This window comes from Ctenopharyngodon idella, chromosome 22, assembly GCF_019924925.1.
Source record: "Ctenopharyngodon idella isolate HZGC_01 chromosome 22, HZGC01, whole genome shotgun sequence".
In the NCBI taxonomy this organism is placed as follows: domain Eukaryota; kingdom Metazoa; phylum Chordata; class Actinopteri; order Cypriniformes; family Xenocyprididae; genus Ctenopharyngodon; species Ctenopharyngodon idella.
Window position 1 is genome coordinate 25,906,563 of NC_067241.1, and position 25,723 is coordinate 25,932,285.

Here is a 25,723-nt window from a genome sequence, read left to right on the forward strand (position 1 = left end):
GAACGTTCTGTATTCTCCAAAAAGCTTACGCTTTATGTCCTACAGTTCCGTTCCGTAAGTTGAATAGGGAAGGCGTAGGACATACAGCGTAAGCTTTTTGGAGAATACAGAAATGCGGTTTTGGCGGAGGCACTTAGAAGGCGAACGTTTGTTTATATAAAGCATATACAGTTGTATTTTTTTCGAAAATGACCGATCGTTTCGCTAGATAAGACCCTTATTCCTCGTCTGGTATCGTTTAAAGCCTTTTGAAGCTGCACTGAAACTGTAATTTTGACCTTCAACCGTTTGGACCTGCCTGACACGGTTGAACGCCAGTTTTGCGACAATACGGTTTCGAGAAACAGTCGTGACTAGCTAGTTGATTTGTTCAACGATGAACTATGGTAGTTAAGCATTGAGTTATGTCGTTGTACGGGAAACGCACCCCAGGCCTACTGTATGAGCTGTAAAATTTACAGGTGCAAAAAATGCCTGGAATTTATGACCAGCTAAACTCTCACGTGTGTGATTGTAATTTCTTTAATGTAATATGTGTAGCATGGACACTAATGACAGTTTTAATGGTTCCCCTTTTAAAATAGTAATACAATCCTCTCACAACATTCTCGTTTTGTAGTTCATTCTAGTCTGTAGCGTCGCGTTCCTGCCAGTGCACGTAGATGTGGCGCGCGCTCAGCGCTTGATCAGGGGAGGGTGATGCGCTCAGTCACGGAGTGCGTGAAAAAGTTTCAGAGGTTTGCGTGTTGGTGTCATCCTGTTTATCTCTTGTGACAAGAGCCCGCTGGAGCTTAACGCCGACTGAAATCAGGTAAGGCACTTTTAATTAACAGGTGGGAAAATGAATAATGCAAAAGATTGATTGTTTGTTGCGCAATTCTTGATTTTAAAAGCGCTTGTGACTGCTCTAACTCTCATCCATCACACACGGGCATGAGTTTAATTCAGAGTTAACTGATGGCATGTTAAGTCATGTCTCGAGAATCCACATTTGTTAAACCTAATTAATTACTTTTACAAAAAGAAACATGCCAGCCAGTGCACTTGAAGTTATTTGAAATAACATCAAAACACCAATATGTCAGTCTTTTCTTTCTTTACCAGTTAGAAAAGGTAGAAATAGCTCCTTAAGGTGTACATTTTTATTTATGCATTTTTAATTTATTTATTTATTTATTTTTTTAAATGTGAAATAGCTAAGAAATACCAGCCTGCTACATTTGAAATAATAATATTGAAATAATAATGTAATATTGAAATATAATTAAATACAATAAAACATAGCAAATAATTTACATGTTACCAATGGTGGCACTCTTTTGGCATTTTACTCCTATATCTGCAATAATTCAGCCAGTTAGAGTGAAATAATTTCATTTAAATTTATTTAGTGTTAACCAGGCTGGATGGCAGAGCAAAGCAGTGAGTGTATTGTGAACGTTTGGGCTCTTCTCAGGCACACGAGAAAGAAGAGGTCACTCAGGGCAGGGGCTATAGTTTGTTCTCTGAAGTCTGTCTATTCAGTCTGCTGCAGCTTTTCACAGAGAAATAGGTCGAACCTCTTTCATTGTGACCCAACTTGACTGGGAGCGGGTAATTGGCAAATCCAGAGACACTCAAATACCCTGCTGAGACCCTAATATCAGACACAAGCTTTACATGAACACCACAAACATGCTGAAGTACAAATAGATGTATAATACTTCTTCTCGTTATGCATGCAGCACACCAAACCCCTAAATTTGAGAATGAAACGAGATATGAGATGAGAAAAATGGAATCCTATCTTTATTTCTGAGTTTTTGTTTTTTTAAATCAATGAAAGTCAGTGGGGTCCAAAACAACATTTGACCCACCGACTTTCAATTCATGGTCCAAAAAAAAAAAAAAAAGCTAAGGCACTTTTCAAAAATATGTGTCAAAAATATGATAACTACTTTAACTGATCAGAATAATGTAACCAATTTCAACTTTAAGTTAATCAAGATTCACAAGATTTATACTTGTTTATACTTTATAATTTATCCCTTTTGCTGTGTTAAAAACCCTATAACACTTGTGATGTTCCCGGTCAAAAACGACCGGCCTACAAAAAATTGCTTCTAAATCTCACGTTATGCTACCTTATCACCAACTATTGGATTCAATCTTTTTGTCAGCTTGTTTTCTTTCAATTAGGACAGGGTTTGTATTTATTTTTTTAGAACTGATCGATCGTAGGCCTTATTTAACTGAGTTTATGTACCTCAGTTTCAATCAATGAGGCCTACGATCAATCACTTTCAAAAATGAATACTAACCTGTCCTAATTCAATAATAATAATAATAATAATAAAAAAAAAAAACTGGTTGACAAAAAGATTGAATAATATTTGGTGATAAAATAACATAAGATTTTTAAGCTATTTTTTTGTAGGCCGGTCATTTTTGACCATGAACACCACAAGTGTGACTTTGTGCCATTTTGTACAAAATAAAAGTATTTCTAAAGTAATTTCCAGGTTGAACATTAAAGGTGACCTATTATGCCCCTTTTTACAAGATGTAATATAAGTCTCAGGTGTCCCCAGAATGTGCCTGTGAAGTTTCAGCTCAAAATACCCCATGGATTTTTTTATTATACCATGTTTTAACTGCCTATTTTTGGGTGGGAGATAAAATGAGCTGATTTCGTGTGTGTACCTTTAAATGCAAATGAGCTTGTGCTCCCCCGCCCCCAAGCTCACGATTCCAATACACTGAGGCATAAATAATACAGGAGAAGCTAATATAACTCTCAAAATGGATCATTACAAACTGTTTATGATGCAGCATATCAGATCATGTAGGTATAGCATGTATTTTGTGGATGTTTGCTAACATTCGATTCTGAACGAGTTTGATAGCGTGCTGCACAGCTAACGTGGCTAAAGCTACTCACTGTTGGAGAGACTCAATAAGAATGAAGATGTGTTTATGAATTATACAGACTGCAAGCATTTTCGGGTTAAAAATGAAAATAACGACATGGCTCTGGTCTCTGTGAATACAGTAAGAAACAATGGTAACTTTAGCCACATTTAACAGTACATTAGCATTGTGCTAACAAAACACATTTTTGCAAACATCACGAAATAAATATGAAATTGTTTTTTTTTTTTTTACTGACCCTCGTGTGCAAAGAAGTCTGGTGTCCTTTTTCAAAGTATCAAAAAAAATTTGGGAAGTTGTTAGACTTCCAAAATTTTAGTTCAATGCAATAACATCAACTAGCATTTTTGGGCACGGGAAAATCAGCTCTGGGCCAAAATGACCTGAACACAACATGAGCGTTAAAGAACAGTTGTAAGTGGACAGAACAAAAAAGTGATACATGTTTGGAACAACATGAGGACTAGTAAATATTGACTGAATTTTCATTTTTCGGTGAATAATTCCCTCAAGACAATAGAGTAATAAACCCACTTACAAAGCAAAATAATTCTTAAAGAAATTGTGCTTTATCCATCCAAAAGGTGAAGAAACTACTCGGTTTGTTGGGTTATATCATTAATCTCTGTCATTATGTCCTGAAGCCATTCAACTGCCCAGATGCACATAAAAACCATATAAACCTGTAATCCAATTTATCAACATCTATCTAAACTCCATATTTCTCTGTACGTCTGCCGCCACCAGCAGATTTTCTCCTAGGTAATGTCTGTGTTTGGATTCTTGCACCGTCTTAGGGATAAACTCCTTTGTGTGATTCCTGCTGTGGTGAGAATGGATTTGGGGTGATTTTGTAAAAGTCAGTGGGCAGTGGAGACTGTGCTGTTCTCAGTAAACACAGAGTTAATCCCATGAGGCACTAGGGCTGAGTGTCCACTTAATGTCTGTTTAACATTTAGCCAGTCTCCAATTGCACAGGCTATTCATTATGGACCCAACAATCTTTGAGAATGTTGATAAATATGTAAAGATGTTGTGGGTCATTCTAGCACATTTTTATGAAATTGTAAGGGAGTTCAGGTTGGTTTCTAGGGTGATTTCTAGGTGGTTGCTTAATGTCCCACATCACATTAAATGAAAGTAATACTGTTTGTATGTACTATACAGCAGGGCCAGAAAAGGGTGTGAGATTGTTTTGCACACAATTTTAAATGTTCATGAAAGTACTTGTAACAAATTACATTTGATATCTTGTGCTCAAAATAATAAGACCATTTGGGGATAGTAAAAATCCATTTCCAAAAGCACACATAAAATAACATTTAAAAAGTTAAAAAAACCAAAAAAAAAAAAAAAAAAAAAAAAAAAAATCTATGAATTAAAAAACGGGAACAATAAGTGAGATTTCAGTTATATTTTGACCACTGAATAGGATTTGTCCCCAGTAGATTCAGAAATCTGGTCACCTTAACTTATACAATGTATTACCTAATGCCGGGTTCAGACTACATAATATTTTTGTCTGTTATGATAGACATTGTGTGCGATTTTGACTAGTAAATTCTTGTCGTGTTCCTGACCAATCATCGCTTGCCTTCTTTAAGAACGTGCATGATGTCATTGAGAAGGCGGAACTAGTGACTGAATTCCAGAAACAAGAACGTAAACAAACAATGGCAACGGAAGTGGCGTGTTAGCTTAATGCTAACACCAACCTTTCCTCCATTGCATAATTCCACCCAGCAGCACCAATAACATTGTCTCTCTTTCGCTTCGCCATGATGGAAAGCTGTGCAAAGAAGACTTCTGTGCTCCTATTGGTCAACATCACAAATGTGACGGAACCCCTCGTGGAGGACCGAAAAAAAATTAAACATGCTAGTCTTTATGTCGGGACATCATAATGCATGGCAGACACTGAGTAGGTTGTCGGCCACTGTGACACACTATACGATCGTGCCAAAATCGGGCTGATATCATGTAGTCTGAACCCGATCACCAAGTGAGCCAGGAAAAAATAAAAAGTTTGTTAATTAGCTTGTTAGTTTAAGTGTAAATTCAAGCTCAAAATGTCCTTAATTTGTATAAACCAAAAGAGTTTCCTCTAGGCTACTGTATATGTGTTGTGATGACAAGCATTAACAAATGAAAATCCTAGCTTGTATCTGATATTCAGACAGTGCAAGTATTCCATCTTGTTAGTATTCCAAAGTTAGTAAAAGGAGGGAGTCTTTTTAGGATTTTCGAGCAAAAGCTTGCTTTTACATACGGCTTTCTCTCAGACAGGTCTGGTGTATAGTGCTGACAGTGTCCTGCTGTGGGTTTCATAGTCAGAGCTCTGTCCACTGGGGCCTGTTAGGGAACTCTTCCCTCCAGGACAGTGAATGCTAACAATGAAGAGGTTCTCTATTTTTCATTCTTCAGATGAATATGAATTGTCACTAAGCCTCTCTTCCAGACTGTTTGTGAAAAATGGTTCTTGAGATCTTGTGGAATTAGTTACTTAGCGTGGTCTGCATGTTCTGTAGATCTCTGCTTTTGAAATTCTGGATGCTTTGGATGTCAATAACACTTTTGGCTACTGTTGGACGTTCTGAAAGCTGGTTTTGCGGAATTCTTCTGTCACATCTGAGGTCTCTAGCTTGATTTATCCACAAGATCTCATTATATTTGTAAGTATTGGTATGCAAAGAGTTGTACTTTTCTGACGTAGCAAACTTGGTTGGTAGCCCAACTGGTACAACACTGAATTTGCAATGGATTCGTGAGAAACTTTAGATAGAAACTTAATAGAAACTTTATTTATGATAGAAATCAAAGACTTGTAGAAGCAAGCTAAAATAACATGTGTTTTTTTATCTCACATTTGCTTTGGTTAAAGTGCCCCTATTATGGATTTTTTTTTTTTTAATTACCTTTCATGTAGTGTAACATAGCTCTAAGTGAATGATAACATCCTGCAAAGTTTTAAATCTGAGCGCCGTATATAAAGTTTGTCTCTCAAAAGTAAGAGTCGACTCTGAGTCAATTAAACGAGCAGTTTGTAAAACGAATCCCAAGCTGTTTCGTTGTGACTTCAAAATGAAACATTAGCATATTGCCCACCCACTTATTGCGTGTGCAGACACCAGGGAAAATTAATTTTGTTCAACAACACCACAGCAGTACAATCTTTTGTTGTGTTCCTGTCATTTACCGATGACTGCTTCTCAAACCTCTGGGAGTTTAACGCAAAATTTAATGTGTTTATCGCAAAATGCTTGGTCTTAAAATATGGATCAAAGCCCAGTTTCTTTGGACCAGCTTGCTCCTCTGAATCTCAGCCTGTAAGTATGATTAAGAATTGATGTATATATTTCTAGCGATCGTTCAAAATTCGTAGTTTTGTATGTTATGTTATGTTGTGTAGTATACACATGTCTCCTGCTAACCGGCTAACTCACGTTTCTGTAGTTCTGCTATTCAAATGTGGGTCCAATATTATCTAAAAAATTGTCGATTAATGCAGCTTGTCTGTCTTATTACTTGGAGTAATAATCAAGGATGGAGCACGACTTTTGTTTGACTTGACTTTTGTGAAAGAGTCTTTTTTTTGCGAAAAAGTCTGTGTACACATCTGTGTATACAGTATACAGTGTGAAAGGTTTATGCTCCAAGTCTTCTTCTCTGTTTTTAGTGTATCTCTGTGGCAGAATTCCAGCACCACATACTGGTCTGGCATGTATACTACATCGTTTTGAGTCAGTTTCAGTGGTTTCGTGTGTATGTAGATATTTACTGTTTTTAGAACGAGGGAAAAAAAAGATTGGATAGGGAAAGCTCTGGCTTCGTGTGGATGTGGCCAAAGAGTGCAGGTAAGGGTGCAGCTTAAATAGGAAACAGAAACAAGATAATAGATTAAACACAGCTGAACTGAACTAACTAATGACGTAACCACGGGAACATATAATGCTGATTTATATAATTAAAATGTAATTAAAATTAAAACAATTTGTACACAAACCTGTTAAAATTAAATTTGTTCATAGATTTATTCACTTATATGTTTACCATCCATTGTAAGTAGAACTTGGCAGGGAGTGGGCAGATAAACTTCTGTTAATCAGTAATCAAGCAATGTCAGTAATTGCAAAATGGCCCATCAATGGGACTGACGAATATTGTATATCAGTCTAGTTTGAATTATTTTTAACTTGACAGGACGCTGTGTAAGAAAATGCCAATACTAGTCAATGACTAGCCAGTCGATCATCATGCCCTAATCATAGTTTTCAATGTCTATCCATGTAAACGTTACAAATTCCTACGAATACTAATGAAATCACCCTGGATTTATCATACATTGCACTTCTAGGGTACCAACAGTCATTTTTACTATGAAACTCCTTGGAGTAAGTGTTACACTGATTTTCTGTCATCAAAGTGAGTAGATGGAAATGGGGTTGTGACTTCTCCCGCTGACCGCAGCTAATGTAATTACCATCTCACATGGTTTCCGCGGCTTTCCATGGCACTTCTGAGGAGAGGAAACAATATTCTATCAAGATGCCACCCATTGAGCGAGAGGACAAGAAAGATCTGAGCTCGAAACACACATGCAAATAAAAATACACACAACATACAAAAGACACCCACTCCCAACATCCTGTACACTCTTTGCAACCCACTTGAAAAACGTCCTCCCCATTGACAGGCACAAAAGCCCACATTCCTCCAAAGTGCACATAGACATGGTTTGCTGGCACTTGTAGTGTACTTCAGTCCAATTCAGCCCATCTCACACAGCTCAACAGAGCTCTCACTGTGTCCCGATATAGAATAACCTTTCTCCCTCACACTTTCCTCTGAGGCCACACATCATGGTCTCAAAATAACACCCCCTTTAATCAGTCACCCATCTACCCATATTGACAGTGTTTGTCTTACACTGGAACATGAAGTAAATACGCTTTCCATTCGTCCTAGAGACATCCTCCTCCTCCTCTCCTCTTTGGCGTGATTCATATGACTCAGTCGAATCCATCGAGGGTACAGAAACAATCATTTGACAGTACCACTCTGGTTCAAATGAAAGACTGGATTCAGATGCTATTTATCTCACATATTGCCCAATGGGAGCAACAAAAATGTCAGTCATCACAGAACAGGAAAGTATAAGTAACATGGCTGCTACTATGAGATGTTTTTACAGGTCAGTGCAGGCTGTTAGGTGTGACATGGTTTATATTAGCTCAAAAAAGCTTCAAATTGCATTGATGTTTTAGTGTGTGAAAGGAGCCAAATGTTGCTTTTTATTCCTTTCATGAATCTTTTTATCATTTTGGGTCTGTTCCCCAGATCTTTTCCTTTTCTATCAAGCTGAATAAGATTCATATGCTAATGAAGCCCCTCTCTGGGGTCCCTCTTCTCAATCTAATCTCACTAGCACCTCCTGAAGTGTGTTGCTCGCAGCCTCTCAACACCTGTATTCACTTTCCTGTCGGATAACAGGCCTAATTCTGGGATAAGCAGATGCAGTCATTAAACTTTTGTGTTTTATTGCTTAAAATTCCAAACAAATATTATGCACATCTAAAATGAAGCAGGAAGAAGACACATTTACAGTGCTTTTACCACAGTTAAGTGTTGTTCTTTGGCACAATGCAAAGCCAAATAAATACATTTTCAGCCACATTAAAATATAATTCATGCAGCTGATGTTTTTTTTTTTTTTTTTTTTTTTTTGAAAGATATAAATAAATACTTTTAATCAGCAAGGACCAGATGCAGATTAAAAAAAAATGCTGTTTAAAAAAAACAACTTAATTCATCACAGAATCCTGAACAAAAATATCACAGTTTCCAAAAAAAGCAAATCAGCATAATGATTTCTGAAGGATCATGTGACACTGAAGACTGGAGTAATGATGCTGAAAATTCAGCTTTGTCATCACAGGAATAAATTACATTATAGCAGAAAAGTTATTTTAAATCTTTCCCCAAACTTTTCTGAATGGTATTCTAGTTTACTTTGAACATGGCTCATCCGGTCAGATTTTAAAGTTGAATAGTTTTTTTTTTTTTCTTAAACCTTATACATTTAGACATTTCAGTATGCAAATATGCACAGAACAGAAGGTGAAGCTTATTAAACTTCAAATGTTCAGTAAATCTTTTCCTATACACGTACCACAAAATGTTAAAAACAACTTCCTGTCTAAAGCTTTTTTCAGTCATTAAAATATGTCCTAAAGATAAAGACCAGACCTATCACAAAATTGGGCCTTTTCATAGTTTAGCTGCTCATTAAATCCACGGACCCTTATGAGGGTCCGAAACTACATCATAATAATGTTTATACATCCATTTGAAAGGCTTCCCTATAAGGCATCACCCCATATTTGGTATCATTTGAAAGCTTAGAATCTAAACTTTACAGAGAATACCAAAATACCTTTTGTTTTTATGATACATAAAGCAGTAAAATTGAGCTTACATGTGTATTGGTCCCAGACACGAATTTCCGCTTGATGATGGTGAAGAAAATTTTCTACGAATATGTATTTTTTAATATTTTTCACAAAACAGTCAAGTCATATATCACAAGAAAGTTCTCATTCTAAGGAATTTGCCCATGTAGTTTATTTCATTGTGCGACAATCATAGATCAAATGATCTTCCAAAGAATCACGCAGTGAAATATGATCACTCAGAGTAAACAAAGACAAGCATCACATTCCAGCTCCGATGACTGCAATCAGTCACAAACAGTTACAAATAGACAACATATACCATAAAATGTATCACTTTCAGCAGTGTTTTATGTAAGTTCAAAGGGTTTTTTTGTAAAATGTCACTGGGATATTGCATTTATACCACTGTATATGGGTATGGGAAGACTTTAGATTTGGGTAGGTGGAAATTACATAAAAAAAGGTAATATTCTTCCCTTAAGGTGCATTTGAATAACTCTTGCATTCAACATGACGACTAAATTATTTTTTCCAGTGTCTGCTGAAATCTTTGCTGAAACAACCAAAACTGTCTGCAGGGTGCTAGAGCACTCAGGGCCTGAGTTATATTATATCACAATTTTTTTTTAAAAATCAAAAAGCGCCACTTTTTTGGGGGGTTTGTTACAGCACAGACAACATATACTATAATTTTTTATCACTTTCAGCAGTGTTTTATGTAACTTCAAAGGGTTTCCTGTAAAATGACACCGGAATTTTGTATTTAGAGCACTGTGTGTGGGTATGGGAAGCTTTTCAATCAACATTCCCAAAATGGTCCCCGAGCTCAGGGCCGCCCATTGCATAGGAGACATAGGCAGTTGCCTAGGGTGCAAAATGACTGGGGGGCGCCGCACGAAATTTTTTTTTCTCGGAATAGCACCCTCTTGTGACCATCGTGCGCTTCTACAACCATATATTAAGCAAATACTGACAATTAAGAATTCTAGTACTGATCGATCATCAAACTGAATAAAATAATGTTAGAATAAAATAAAATCGACATCAACGAAAAATCATAAGATTTGACAACATGTCATGTTGGACTAATTTTTAACACTTTCTGCGTCATGACGTAATTATATATTTCATCACCATAACGTAGTAATTATGCCAGGCGCACGCAGTTAAAATAGTTTTGCCATTTATGTGCTCTGAAAGTATTATTTCTAAAAAATGAGTGAAAAAAGAAACTTATCAGGTGCACAAGGCAGGAAGCGGCGCAAAGAAGGAAAAAAAAGCAATATAAAGGTAAGAATCACAAGTTAATCACTGTATTATCCCGTGATGTTTATGCAGTATTTTAGGGGTCGTTCGCATATTGCGTCTAAAAACGCGTGGAAAGCGTGGCCGCGCCGCTTTCTTCTTATTTCCAAAGCGCTTGCACTCCTGTGGCATCTGTCGTTCCTATGGAACCATGAACTGCGCTCTCCACGAGGACGAGGAAGTTTCAGCAAAGGATAAATTGATTTCTAGATATAAAAACCACCCTGTACAGCTATGATCAGCTGTTCGGCTGAGCTTTCGTTGTTTAAGATGCGTTCATGCCATATCATAATTACTGTAAGCTGGGAGTTTTCTGAAAGCTCCCACATGTACCACGTGGCCGCTGTGCCACCTGATCGCTGTAGATTCATTTAGGCCAGGGGTGGGGAACGTTGATCCTGGAGGGCCATTGTCCTGCAGAGTTTAGCTCCAACCCTGAAAAAAATACTCCCCTGCCTGTAACTTTAGTAATCCTGAAGACCTTGATTAGCTTCAGGTGTGTTTAATTAGGGTTGGAGCTAGACTCTGCAGGACAATGGCCCTCCAGGATCAACGTTCCCCACCCCTGATTTAGGCATTGATAGTGGTGCCATAGAAACGCATAATTCCCAGCCAAAGGACATGAACAGCTTCGAATACAACGTCACGTGTTGTCATCTCAAGATTCCGGTAAATACGAGGTGGCGTCAGAGATCGTATTATTATGGGTAGATAAGAGGGTCTGTATCTCTTACCATTGGAGAAAGTGTAACAGCTAACTTAATCACATGCGGCACCTCTCAGCCTATCGTGTCGCCATTCAAAACACCTCCCTGCGTAGTGCCCGTACCGCCAGTTAGCATTAGCCGTTACGCTTTTTTGGCTAAAGGTTGCAGGCTTGCCTTCCAGTGGCTTTGGTGGCGTGAACACAGCATTTGTTACGGAAAGGCCAAAGCTGATTGGTTGGTTCTTGTCACATGACCTGCAGTGCGCTTGCGGCATTCTGAAAAGTTGAGAATTTTTCATCTCGATATGACGCGCCTGGAAAACGCACCGCATGCGCGTCGCGACTGCGACGCTTCCATTATGAGCGCGCCTGCCGCACAGCTACATTTGAAATAACGAATTTGAGCGCTCAAAAGATGCGATATGTGAACGGCCCCTTAACTGGCAACAATGACACTGTGGAACATTTTTGCTTGAGTTAACTGCTTATTTAATTTTACTTTATTTTCGTTAAAATAAATGTAAGCTTCTGTAATGTTGTTTTAATTTCAGTTACATTACTGCTTGCTTTTAATTCAAGAAAAATTGCACTAAATGTCTTTTGAAAAAGACCATAACTAGGACTATAATCTAGCATTCATAAATTAAAATAATTGAAATTTAAACCATTTTCCATTTTCCACTCGCCTAGGGCACCAACAGAGCCTGGGCCGGCCCTGCCCGAGCCGATTACGCACCTTAAATACACTCCTTTTTATCATCTTCATAAATAAAAACTTAATATAATTTATAAACCTCTTCATTTAATTTGTTTTAATTTCAAATGTATTTATTTCATATTATAATTACAATAGTAAACTCTGTATATTTGATTTAGAATTATAGAATTCTGCAGAACTTATGGGAACAACATTACACAATGAGTGTGGATCCTTTTTTGCACAGTCCTTGCCTCTGTAAAGATTAAGTGTCCGCTTAGGTGAAGTGTGGATGTTGTTTGGGAATATGGTTGCTGGGCTGGGTGTTTTACTCAACAAGCTGTTACATGTGGCAAAAATGATAACGCTGCTGTAAAGCCTCAGGGATTTCTGATTACTCACCACTCTCATTCTCTCCCACAGAGACTGATGAACGCACGCAGACACACACCCTTTGCATATACAATGCATGCAGATACACGCTGACACACACGTGTGTTTAAAGTAAATTTTAAGACAAAGGTAAAAAAAATACCTTTTGAGTTGGAGTGTGCAGCATATTCTTCCATTGTCTGAGCAGAATGGTCACTGAGCTGTGCTATTCAAAAGCAAGTTTCTGTGATAAAACGAAAGGAAAATTCCAGGTGTAGTGGTGAGCAAATGCTCAAGCTTCATTCATAGGTTTGTTGTTTTGTTTTTTAACAATCGCTAGGAACATTTTCTCAATAGGTGAATTAGGTCACTTTTTCAAACCTCTTCTCACTGATCACAACAGCAGTGGGATAAACTGTAGGTCATTTATCATTGCTTTGGCACAAAATGCATTCAATGACTGCATCTTTCAAATGACATGAATTCATTTCTCACTCAAATGCAACCACCGCCAAAACTTTATGTGCATACAGGCCAGTTTGCATGTTTACATAATTTTTTCAAAACCTAACATAATACAAAACTGAATAAGACATAATTTGCTATTATTCTACAGTAATAACATATTGAAATATATTCCAAATCTATAAAATAATAATAATATCAAAACAATTATAGTATAGTGAAATAGGTCTTAACAACTGTAAAAAAGCAAAACAAAAAAAAAAACTTCCCCACCAAACTACTCGGTTCCTTATAAGTTTTGGTCCAAATTATATATTCATACCATATTTTAAAGATGCAGTGTGTAAAATTTAGGAGGATCGATTGACAGAAATGCAATATAATATACATAACTATGTTTTCAGTGGTGTATAAAGACCTTACATAATGAACCATTATGTATTTATTACCTTAGAATGAGCCATTTCTATCTACATACACCGCAGGTCCCCCTCCATGTCAAGTTGTCATTTTGCACCGGCATGTTTCCACAGCAACCCTAAACGGACAAACACTCTACAGAGCGTGTTTATTCACTATGTTCGTTGGTGTTTTTAGAGGCAGCTTGCATCGTCACTATATTTAATACGCACGAAGAAGAAGAAGTAGTACTAGTAGTAGTAGTAGTAGTAGTAATAGTAGTTGTCTGGTTTATTAGAAGCAGAAACCGTTCTTTGTTAGAAGTAAGAAGAAACCTCATTGTTTGATTGGCTACTCTCTGCTGTCTCAGACGATGACATCTGTGTCTTTGTGTCGGCCACCGTAGCTTCTCTATGTGCTTCGAAAGGGAGGGGTGAGCACGGTGCTGAGCCGTTGGTTGCAATTCGCAACTTCACCACTAGATATCGCTAAAATTTCCACACAGCATCTTTAAAATTAGCTTCTGAAAGGTCAACTCAATGTTTTTACTTCTATTTTGCTTGCTTTTCTTCATCCCAGTAGTCTTGAAGTTTATACTGACACCTACTGTCCTGGATGCTTGAAGTTTGTTTACTAACTGCTGCCTCTTCACACTGAAGCTGTTTGTTCATCTTATGTTTTGTTCCTTTTCATCTACAGTATGTTTTTCTTTATCTCATACTACACACCTCTATGTAATGGACATATTCAAGAACATATTTTGACAAAATTAGTTCTGTTATGACAACTCTCGGGAGATTGGTATGGTAATAGAGATTGGCATGGTAATGGATATGCCTATGTTAATGTATTTCGTCTTGACGGAATAGATCTGCTACGCTGCTGCTGCTGCTGCAGAGCAAGTACAGAGACTTGCTACTGCCAGTACATTCGCAGACATTGCTGTTAGCATGTAAGACATGCTGCTGCTGCTGCACATGTAACATACATGAATTAACCACCGTAGCAGATCTACAGTGCCCTCCACAATTATTGGCACCCTTAGTAAATATGAGCAAAGGCGGCTGTGAAAATAAATCTGCATTGTTTATCCTTTTGATATTTCATTCAAAAAATTCACAAAATTATAACCTTTCATCGAAGTAAAACAATTGAAAGTGGGGGGAAACTCACATTATGAAATAAATGTTTTTCTCCAATACATGTTGGCCACAATTATTGCCACCCCTAGAAATTCTTATGAGTAAAATATCTCTGAAGTATATTCCCATTCATATTTACATTTTTTAGCATACCAGGGTGACTAGGAGCATGAAATTGTCCAGCCATGACTTCCATGTTCCACAGGAGTATAAACATGAGGAAACACAAAGGCCAAATTCCCGTAATCATTCATCACAATGAGAAAAACCAAAGAATATAGTTCTGATGTGCAGCAAAAGATTGTTGAGCTTCACAGAATAGAAAGTGGCTGTAAGAAAATAGCTAAAGCATTTCCACTATCAGGGCAATAATTAAGAAGTTCCAATCAACTAAAGATGTTACAAATCTGCCTGGAAGAGAACATGTGTCTAATCGTCCTAATGTGAAGTGAGGAGGAAAGTTTGAGTGGCCAAAGACTCTCCAAGGATCACAGCTGGAGAATTGCAGAGATTAGTTGAGTCTTGAGTCTCAGAAAGCCTAAAAAAATATTATCAAACAGCACCTACATCCCCACAAGTTGTTCGGGAGAGTTTCAAGAAAAATCATCTGCTCTCATCCAGAAACAATCTCCAGCATATTCAGTTGTCAGACATGACTGGAACTTCAAACGGGACCGGCTTCTATGGTCAGATGAAACTAAAAAAAGAGCTTTTTGGCAGCTAACCCACCAGATGGGTTTAGTGCACACATGGATAAAAAGTACCCCATGCCCACAGTTAAATATACTGCTGGATCTTTAATGTTGTGGGCCTATTTTTCTGCTGGAGGTCCTGGACATCTTGTTCAGATACATGGTACCATGGATTCTAGCAAATACCAACAGATAAAAAATCAAAACCTGACTGCTTCTGCTTGAAATCCAATAATGGGCCATGGTTGGATCTTCCATCAGGACAATAATCCAAAACAAACATCAAAACCAACACAAAAATGTGTCACTGTGCACAAAATGAAGCTTCTGCCATGGCCGTCCCAGTCCCCTGACCTGAACCCTAAAGAAAATGAGTAGAGTGAACTGAAGAGAAGCAGCACCAACATGGAGCTGGGAATCAGAAGGATCTGTAGAGATTCTGCATGAAGGAATGGTCTCTGATCTCTTGTCAGGTGTTCTCCAAACTCACCAGACATTATAGGTAAAGACTCAGAGCTGTTATCTTGGCAAAAGGAGGCTGCAAAAAGTTTTGAATAAAAGGGTGCCAATAATTGTGGCAAACGTGTTTTGGAGAAAAACATTTATTTCATAATGTGATTTTCCCCAATTCTTTTCCTTCAATGAAAGGCTATAATTTTGTATATTTTTTAAATTAAAGATCAAAAGGATAAACAATGCATATTTATTTTCACAGCTGCCTTTGCTCATAATTACTAAGGGTGCCAATAATTGTGGAGGGCACTGTATGCAGGTGGAGCTGGGGAAGGAGGAGGGTTTCTGAAAGTGCGCTACAGACTGCTGACAGCAAACACTGCCTCTATTTGTTTGAGTGTTGAGCCGCTGCTCATTGGCCGCTGATGCAACAGCAACCAATCAGGTGTGCTATGTAGATAATGATGTGATCACTACCAAATGAGTTAAAGACCCATCAGCCTGCACCATCTAGGGTTTTATGCCAGAACTTGGTAATTATTAGTAATTTAGATAACTGCATGAAAACGATTGGTCGTTATCATAATTTGGTGGCGTCCCTCTCTATGCAAACAACTTTTTCGAGAAGGCTGATATATATACTGAGTCTTCATCTCATGTGAGTATCATTTTATCACTTTAATAGATGGGTTCAATTACACTACTGACTTTTATGGCTCTATTTCAAGTGATTAATTTAACTTTACACCTTCATCAGCTTCTCCTTCTCTATTCATCTTGCTTTCTTTTCTTTCTTTTCTCTCCCTCTCTCTGTGTTCACTTTCGGTCTGACCTGACACACTGCAGTCCTTCTAGACCTGCTGTTAATGGGGTCTTTCAGCAAACCTCACAGACTAGAACAAACACACTCATTCATGCGTTTCCAAAATGCTAATGTGGCTGGTTCCCGACACATTTTCAAGGAGTTCCCATGTCATGGCACGGTGTAATTCCTCACATAGAGAGCCATTAGTGCAGGCAGCCTACAAGCTAACAGTGGCCATCAAGGCCCTGACATACAGTGGCCCTAGTGGCCCCTGGTAAACAGGTGCCTAAATGCTTTTGGCACAGACGAGAAAATGCAGCTCTATTTCTTATGTGCTTGAAGGTTATATTGGTGCAAGGGTTTTTTGTTTGTTTGTTTGTTTGTTTATTTTAGTAGTTGCTGTATATATATTAGAGAAGTTACTACTCTAGTAATTATTCAGCATTTAACTGCCAAAATGGCAACCAGTGGTGGCTCGTCAGGGGAGGCAAGGGAGACACAAAATTCAGTTATTCATTTCATTTCATGTCTCAGAATGTGAATTTCTTGTTTGTAATTTCACCATTGTAACACCATAAAATATTACTGCTGCTCCTCCACTGAACATGCCAAATCTGCTATTTGGAAAACTTCTAAGGCGAGTCTGAGGGGATAGAGAAGGGGAATTTTAAAATCCACAAGCCACCACTGATGGCAACACATAATCTCTTTCACATTATTCAGAGAAACTGCAAGAAATTACATTACAAGGGCAGTAGCCAATATGCTATTTTTCTGTCATTATATTTATTTTCCAAGACATGGTCTTTTTTCCAAGATTTTTCTGAAAGTTACTGTATATTGAGTCTGTATGACATCTCTAATTGGTTAGCCACTCATATAACAATTCTGAACCACAATTAAACCGCAAAAATGCATTTCCTCATCAGGACTTTATAATTATACTTTTGCATAAAAAACACAATACAATGTTATGTGTTCAGAAAAAGTTGATAAGTTATATTTTTCAATGAGGCCAAGAAAAAGAATGCACGTATTAATGATTTTAATATTGAATTTTTAGTGATTCAATCAAATCAAGTTGAATTCTAAATGTTTAAATACACCAATTCATAAAAGAAGCATTCCTTTAATTAGAGCAGAAATTATTATTATAATTTAAAATACATACAAAAAATTGTATTTTCTTTGAAACAGTTTTTACTCAGAATTTCCTAGTAAATTTCTCAAATAATTTGAAAGATACTGCAAGTAACACTTTGAAGTGAATAGGAAATTTTCAAGTAGACAAACTTAAATTTTGGCAAGACCTTATTGCTGTTATTATGGGGTGGGGTGGTTAGAACGTAATGCATACCATATTAAAATATTTTATGTACTGAATTAATCATTCTCTTCAGTGTTGGAGATGTATCAGGTTTTAACTCTTGCTTCTTGAGTGAATCTGATTGACAGGCAGTGGTTTCCTGTTTATCTGCTGCGCGGATCTGTCACAACATGTTGTGAAGATTATAATTGAAAAAAAAAAAAAAAATGTTTGGGGTAAATCTACATGAAATGCTCAGCAAGTTGGGGCAGAACACTCATCCAGATTTTTACAGCTGATGATCTTGGTTCCATCTCGGAACAAGTGTGAAAAATACCATCAAATTCCTAGTATATCTGAGTCACAGCAGCACATGAGCACCTACAATCTGGCAACAATGGAAGAGCTTCTCTGGAAATCAATCCTTGAAGAGCACATTTACCTCCTGCACTTCTTTACCTGTATGAGAAATGAACCAAACATTCATTGAGAGTTCTGATTCTGGCCTCCTCATCCAGATAAAACATTGTTTTTATATTCTTGTTTTGTCTATGCAGACAGTACAGACACTTTAAATGAAAAAGGAGAACTAAGAGTTTCTTTTATTGAGTCAGGTTTCATAACCTCTAGCCAAATCTGATATTTCTGCTTTTACAGTTCACATTCTTGTTTCTAAATCCATGTCTGTCATCAGTGTGAACAGAACACACATATGGATTGACAAAAATAACATCACATGCTCACAAACAATGACAAAATGTAAGACAGTTCATCAAATAGCATGCTATGCTTGAATGAAATTTGATAACTCATTTGTGATATGTTGTTTTTACTTAAACTAAATATTTTTTACTTACCCTGTACAATTGTTAATGATATCTGTGATAAATATACAAAATTCCAATCTGGTGGTGTTGCATGGCTCCAAATCTGATGGAAATCATATTTGAAAATAGGCCAAATCAGATTGTAGAAGATAAATTATCTTTGGACTACTTCCACCTTGTAGTGAACATATTCTCAGGGACACGACCAGTGCTTGTCTACAATATTTTCAGGTTCATATCATAAATCAACTAGCTTCATTTAGTTTATGTATAAAACAAGACTATCCTTTGCTCTACTTCAGGGTTATCTAAATTTTAGGGGGCTTTTCCCCTCTACTAAGCCAGAGATTACAATGTCTCTGCATTTTAATGTTGACTTGCATAAAATAGTATGGAAATAACAGTAGCAGAAAATTGCATAAGAGAGTTTTCTCTTTTCTGGCTGTGTATTACTGGAATGATTAAAGCAGACGAGGTACTGTACAGGATTGCTGACGGCCCAGGATGTTTCTGAATGGTAGTGAGATGAATGGGAGGTTCCGTCACTCTCTTCCTGACTGTCCCAGATACTTCCAAACTTTCACTGTGTTGCTGTGAGGCACAGATTAAGCCTTCTCTCTCTTTCCCACCCCATCATCTCTCTCTCCATCCTGCCATCCTAAATAACTGCATACTGATAGAAACGTTTGATGCGGTTTACGGAATTTTGAACTTAGCATGAAAAGTGCTGTGTTGACTGAACTATATGTGAACGGAAAGATGTGCTAATACAGAAAAATAATACAGATGGGCAGTTTTAATTGTGCTTTTGGATCTGTAATGAAGCACAGTGGGATTCTAAAGGTTTTGATTCAGGATCTTGTGTTTTCTGTTCTCTCTCAGCAGCCAGTAATTCAACACAAAAAACACTGGTCGTCACAAACCTTGTTTGTCATTCAAGTTAACCCGCATTTACTGTAAGATCACAGATTATTTTTTCTTTTATCTGGAATTGTTTTGTTCATGGTCTATAAGGAAGAAAACATGTCACTCAACCATGATGGCATCTACATTTGGTTTTTCCATTCATATGTTTAAGATGTTCAGCTGTGGTGCTCATGTGAGTGTTGCAGGTTCTAGGCTGTGGTGTATCTCCTCTACACTACAATTTATTAGAAGCTTTTTTCTTATGTTAATCATGAATTCCACAATTTTTTACATTTTTTATTTTTTATCATTATTTTTTTAAGTTTTTTTTTCCAGGGGAGTAATGAAAAAATATTAAACTATTTTAATATATTAAATAAATAAAAAATCGAATAATTATTGAATATTTTCTCAATCATGACAACTCTCTGAATAATTTCAGCATGTTCTTTCATATGGCAATGTTAATGTATTTGGTCTTGGCGGACTAGATCTGCTATGCTGCTGCCGCTGCTGTTCATTATTGCTGCTGCTGCAGAGCAAATATGGGCTTGCTACTGCTAATAGATACTAGGGGTTGCACCGACTAATCGACTAGTTGACTTAAAGGAGCAATATGTAAGAATTTTGCAGTAAAATATCCAAAAACCACTAGACTAGTGTTATATATTTTGTTCACTTGAGTACTTACAATATCCCAAATGTTTACAACTATTTGTAAATCGTGAGAAAATTGCAATTTTAACCAAGGCTCCGGGACGTGTGAGGAGTTGGCTGTCAATTGCGTCATACCCGCGTTGCCCTCGGTTTCCGGTTTTATTTTGTAGAAACCATGGAAACACCAAAGACGCTTTAATATATTACATTTTTTAATAGACAAGGGAACAGCTGTTTTGATATATTTGTAGACAGAAAACTAATTATTGTTATATAAACATGTTTAGTCTTATTGTTTAAATCTAATTTTCTTGATTTTTTGCGAGTACCATGCTTTACCATGCCTCAGAGAAAAATACTATTTTGTCAAGTGGCTAACATAGCATAATCAGATGCAGCTTTATTTTTAGTAACAGTAATACAGATTTTCACCATCATACAATACGTTTTAAAATTAATTGCATGCCATTTATCAACACAGGCCATCCAGCATTTAATATGATATTCTAAAATCGATCTAGTTTACTGCAGTGTGCAACAAGTGTCTCACAGCAGCCGCTGAGTAACGTTATAACATTTTCAACACACTCAAATGTATCTAATATGATAAACAGAGCTGCGTTACCTCATACTCATGACTGGAAAAGCGGAAGCGGCGCCGGCGACTGTGGCATAATAAAAGTTCCGCTGCTCGTGAGGCCTGTGTTGCGCAATCGCTCCAGCGGCCTCGTTCAGCTCCCACAACACTCGGTCCTGCTCTGCTTCATACTACAATAACGTTAATAATAGCATCCATGAACATGATTTCTTCCCGAGTCCTATCCCAATTGTTTTCCACCGGCTGTGAGGTGAAGACCACATGTCCCAAGATTCCACGCTCAAACTTGGCATCATCAAGCTACGCCTTTGTTTTGAATAGGCCTTTAGCGACGTCTAGCAGACAGAAAATATTACATATTGCACCTTTAAATGCTCTGCCATGACGCTTTAAGCATGACGTCGATTAGTCGCTGGTCATTGCCTATAGAGGGCGCAGCAGGATAAGAAATCTTTGAAGTCAACATTTACGCTCCGTATCCAACAGTTAATGACAAAAAAATGCATACTCCGAGAGTGCTCCACAATGTATGTTTGATTATGCCATCTGGATTCTCAATATCGGACGAATGAGCAGAAATCTGTAAGAAATATAGCGACCCAAAGACAAAAAAAAAAAAAAAAAAGAAGATAAAAAATAAGCTGTTACACAGAAGCAATATTTGTGGGCAGTGTCATATGCCATAGTCTGTTCGAGTGTCAGCTCGAGGTTCAGACTTAGGGCTCACACAGAACGTATTTTTGATTTCAAAAACACAAGATGCGGGCAGGGGAATGGGGGGGAGGGGAGAACCATAGGTCTCGAGATGCGAGACAACTGATTTGACCTTGAGCGCCTCATTTTTAGAATGCCATGTCATGCGCAAGACGCTACAAAAGATGCAAGACACAAGCGCAACTCTCATACATGTCTGTCTAGTGCGTTTACGTAGAAAAACAATGAAAAAGTAGCGCTTTACAATGGAAAAGTGCATTCTGGGTGAACAGCATCTTATTTGTTAATTTATGATGTCATCATCAACTAGATGACATTGACTTGACTTTAATCACAGAAATGTCAACTTTAAAAAATCTGAAGTCATTCAATCCCTAATAGACAGACATGCTAATGTGAGCATGTAAAGGCCCGTTCACACCAAGAACGATAACTATAAAGATAACAATATAAAATAGTACTGTTCACAACCAAGCTATATCGATAACAATATAGAGAACTGATATCGTTGGGATCACTTTCAGAATGTTTTTTGTTTTTTTTTCCAGCTGTTGAATGATAAAACACTGACAGCCAATCAGAATTCATTCTAATTTAAGGGCTCGCGCATTTAAAATGGCAGATATCACTGCGGAGAAGTTAATCGCCGAGGTCCAGAAAAATCCACCACTGTTTGACAAGTCAAACGCCCTTTTCAAGGATACTTTAAAGAAAATGGATATATGGAAAACAATCGGTCATACCCTCGGAATAAATGGTGAGAAGTATTAACGATGAGATCATTATGCCAGGCTAGCAAACTGTGTAACATAAAATTACCTCAAGTATCCAGCACTAGTTTCGACAACATTGTCTTGCTTCCTTTGAAGTTGCAGTGAAAAAGACTAGACGTTGTTTTTATTTCACTATATTGGCTTCATCAGCTAAATACACTGTTAGATTAGATTGATTACGTGAGCTAATCACTCAAAACATGGCATGCTGAGGACATCTGCTGGTTAAAGCCGTGTAAATGCAACAAGAACAGCAAAAACATGTTGTACACACTTTGAAACTGCAGCACGTGAGCTTAGAATAAACAGACCGTTATCGTTCTTTGATGTGGACACAAATATGGTTATCGTTATAGTTATCTTTATAGTTATCGTTCTTGGTATGAACGGGCCTTAAGATATGCTGCTGCTGCATAAACAGACCGTTATTGTTCGTTGGTGTGGACGCAAATATGGTTATTGTTATAGTTATCTTTATACTCTAGTCAACATTTGAAGTGGATCAAAACCTTTCATCAAAGTTGTCCTAAAACCAAAATGCAATACCCATCTTGTCTTAGGACAACTTTAATGAACTTTTTTTGATCCACTTCAAATGTTGACTACTATAGTTATCGTTCTTGGTGTGAACGGGCCTTAAGATATGCTGCTGCTGCATAAATAGGCATACATAAATCCCATAGCAGATCTAGGCAGGTGGAGCTGGGGAGGTGGAGGATTTCAGAGGAACTCTGATAGTGCACTGCAGGACTAGCCTTCAGCAAAAACTGAACCAGACTATTTGAATGCTGAGCAAGCGGTCTCATTGGCTGTAGGATCAGCAGAGGCCAGTCAGCTTGTTTCATGAGGTAATGATATGATTGCTTGCAGATTGTCATTTGCCTGCGCCATGTAGAGTTTCATAACTGAACTAGTTTTTTTTTTTTTTTTGGGGGCTGTGTTCTATGCAGTATTATTATATTTAGATGGACAGTGTGCCTAACATCTGGGAAATATTGTTTGTTTTTTTAGCCAATTGATGGGATAATGGGACACACCTCACGAAACTGGGATGTTTGGTCTCCCATCCCGACAGTAAACCATTAACTCCATTATAAGACTGAGAAAACCATTAATGTTTTTGGATAAAGTTGCATTGTTCATGTCAGACTTAACGAAAATTAATGAAATGAACTTTTGTATTCTAAATGCTTCTCTATTGTAGTAACAGTATGTAACCCCCTATAGCGCTTTGTGATTCAATGGTATTCTTTTGAAATGGGCTTTCTAGAAACAGGATAGGTAGCCACACGCTTTACATTGACTTGCCATGCCTCTGTGTTTGCTTAGCCCTCAAGTCACCTCCCTACTTCTGGTATTACTGGTTCTAGCTTTCCGTGAGTTGTCAGAGGTCTGGAGTAATGTACATGAGTGTTTGTGTTCCAGTGAGTTCAAGCTTGTTTGATCTCAGTGTTTTGGTGCAGGTGAGAGGGACAGTAGCGTGAGTGGAGGAGAGTGTCCGAAGGTAAGAGTGTCTTTTTTAATGCATTTCCTAGAATTGTTATTTTATTGTATTTTTTGCTTACTATACAGAAAGTATGTATTTTATTTTTTTTTATTTTTTTATTTTGGAAACTGTGCTATGACACTTATGGTATGTCAATGTAACTTTGGAATTTTGGTAATAGACAAGCACATACCGATTATACAGATGCCGAAAGAATGTAAAAGGTTAACCAAAAAATGTTCGGAATCTAACATATAGAAATCATTTGCATGTTTCAACATGCAAATTACGTGTTTATGCACATACATATCTGTATGTGCATTTCAATACCTCTGTGCCTGTAAAAGTTGTAAAAGCTGTAAAAGTTTGGAGCTGCACGCACGCAGGATTCAGGACTGATTTGCTTTGACAGTTGATGAACAATATCTGCAATGTCTGCTAATTAGTTTTTGATTTGTTTGCATTTGTGTGTATACAGTAGTTTCAAAAGTATTTGAATATGTAAGCTACACTTAAAAATGTAGTTTACACAATATGTGTATCTGCAAACAAATTATGTAAACTAAAAATAGCTGAGAAAAGGGAAGTTAGCATAATTATTTCATTTACTGTTAACCATCTGTTCTCAAGGTGATTTTAGTGGATGTATGAAATCAGTTTACACAGTTCTTTACAATATTAACTATGGAATTGATAATGATCCACTAATTATACACAATCAGAATGTTACACATTTTTTGTCTTCATCTTAAACATTAGGTCTATTTTTTATGGAAGCCCGTTTCTGCCACTAAATAAAAAAAATAAAAAGAGTACTTGCGACTTTTTATCTCAGAATTCTGACTTTTTATAAAGTCACAATTCTGAGATATAAAGTCGCAATTGCGTGATATAAAGTCAGAATTGCGAGATATAAACTCACAATTGCGTGATATAAAGTTGCAATTCTGAGATATAAACTCGCAATTGCGTGATATAAAGTCAGAATTGCGAGATATAAACTCACAATTGCGTGATATAAAGTTGCAATTCTGAGATATAAACTCGCAATTGCGTGATATAAAGTCAGAATTGCGAGATATAAACTCACAATTGCGTGATATAAAGTTGCAATTCTGAGATATAAACTCGCAATTGCGTGATATAAAGTCAGAATTCTGACTTTTTTCTCGCAATTGCGACTTTATATCTCGCAATTCTGACTTTATATCACGCAATTGCGACTTTATATCTCAGAATTGTGACTTTATATCACGCAATTGCGAGTTTATATCTCAGAATTGTGACTTTATATCACGCAATTGCAAGTTTATATCTCAGAATTGTGACTTTATATTACGCAATTGCGAGATATCAACTCGCAATTGTGAGATAAAAAGTGGCGAAAACGGGCTTCCATAATTTTTAGCATTTAAATCGTATAACAAATTTTGTAAATTGTTTTGATTGAAAATTGTGATTGTCTTTATTTAAAATAAAAAGCTAGTTTGGTATTTTGTTATATAGGCTATAATGCAATGACATTCATACACTACCATTCAAAAGTTTGTGGTATGGTTTTTTTACTAAATAAATTAATACTTTTATTCAGCAAGGATGCATTAAATTGATCAAAAGTGACAGTAAAACATTTATATTGTTACAAAATGTTGCTTTTTAAATGCTAATCTTTTGAACTTTCTATTCATCAAAGATTGTTGAAAAAATGTGTTATGGTTTCCACATACATATTAAGCAGCCACAACTGTTTTCAACTGTTTCTTGAGCATCAAATCAGCCAATTAAAATGATTAAAAATTATTCAAATTAAAAATGATTTCTAAAGGATCATGTGACAGTGGAGACTGGAATAATGATGCTGAAAATTCAGCTTTGCCATCACAGGAATAAAGTAAATATATTCAAATAATATGGAAAATAGTTATTTTAAATTGTAAACATATTTTTGTAACAGTTTTAAATGTATATTTGATCAAATAAATTCAGCCTTGGTAAGTATAAGAACATTAAAATAATCGTACTGACCCCAAACTTTTGAACAGCATAGTGTACATTTTT

General features: G+C 36.9%; 1 protein-coding gene across 2 annotated transcripts in view; it reads left to right on the forward strand.

Moving 5' to 3' along the window:
- Window positions 1–690: 690 nt before the first annotated feature.
- Window positions 691–25,723, forward strand: part of chl1a (cell adhesion molecule L1-like a) — a 71,850-nt gene continuing 46,817 nt past the window's right edge. Inside the window, exon 1 of one of the 2 annotated variants that reach the window (XM_051880406.1) lies at window positions 691–811. The gene's annotated coding sequence lies outside the window, so the exon portion shown is untranslated. Of the gene's footprint in view, window positions 812–23,563; window positions 23,684–25,723 lie in introns of those variants that run through there. The other variant, XM_051880404.1, reaches the window with a different exon arrangement.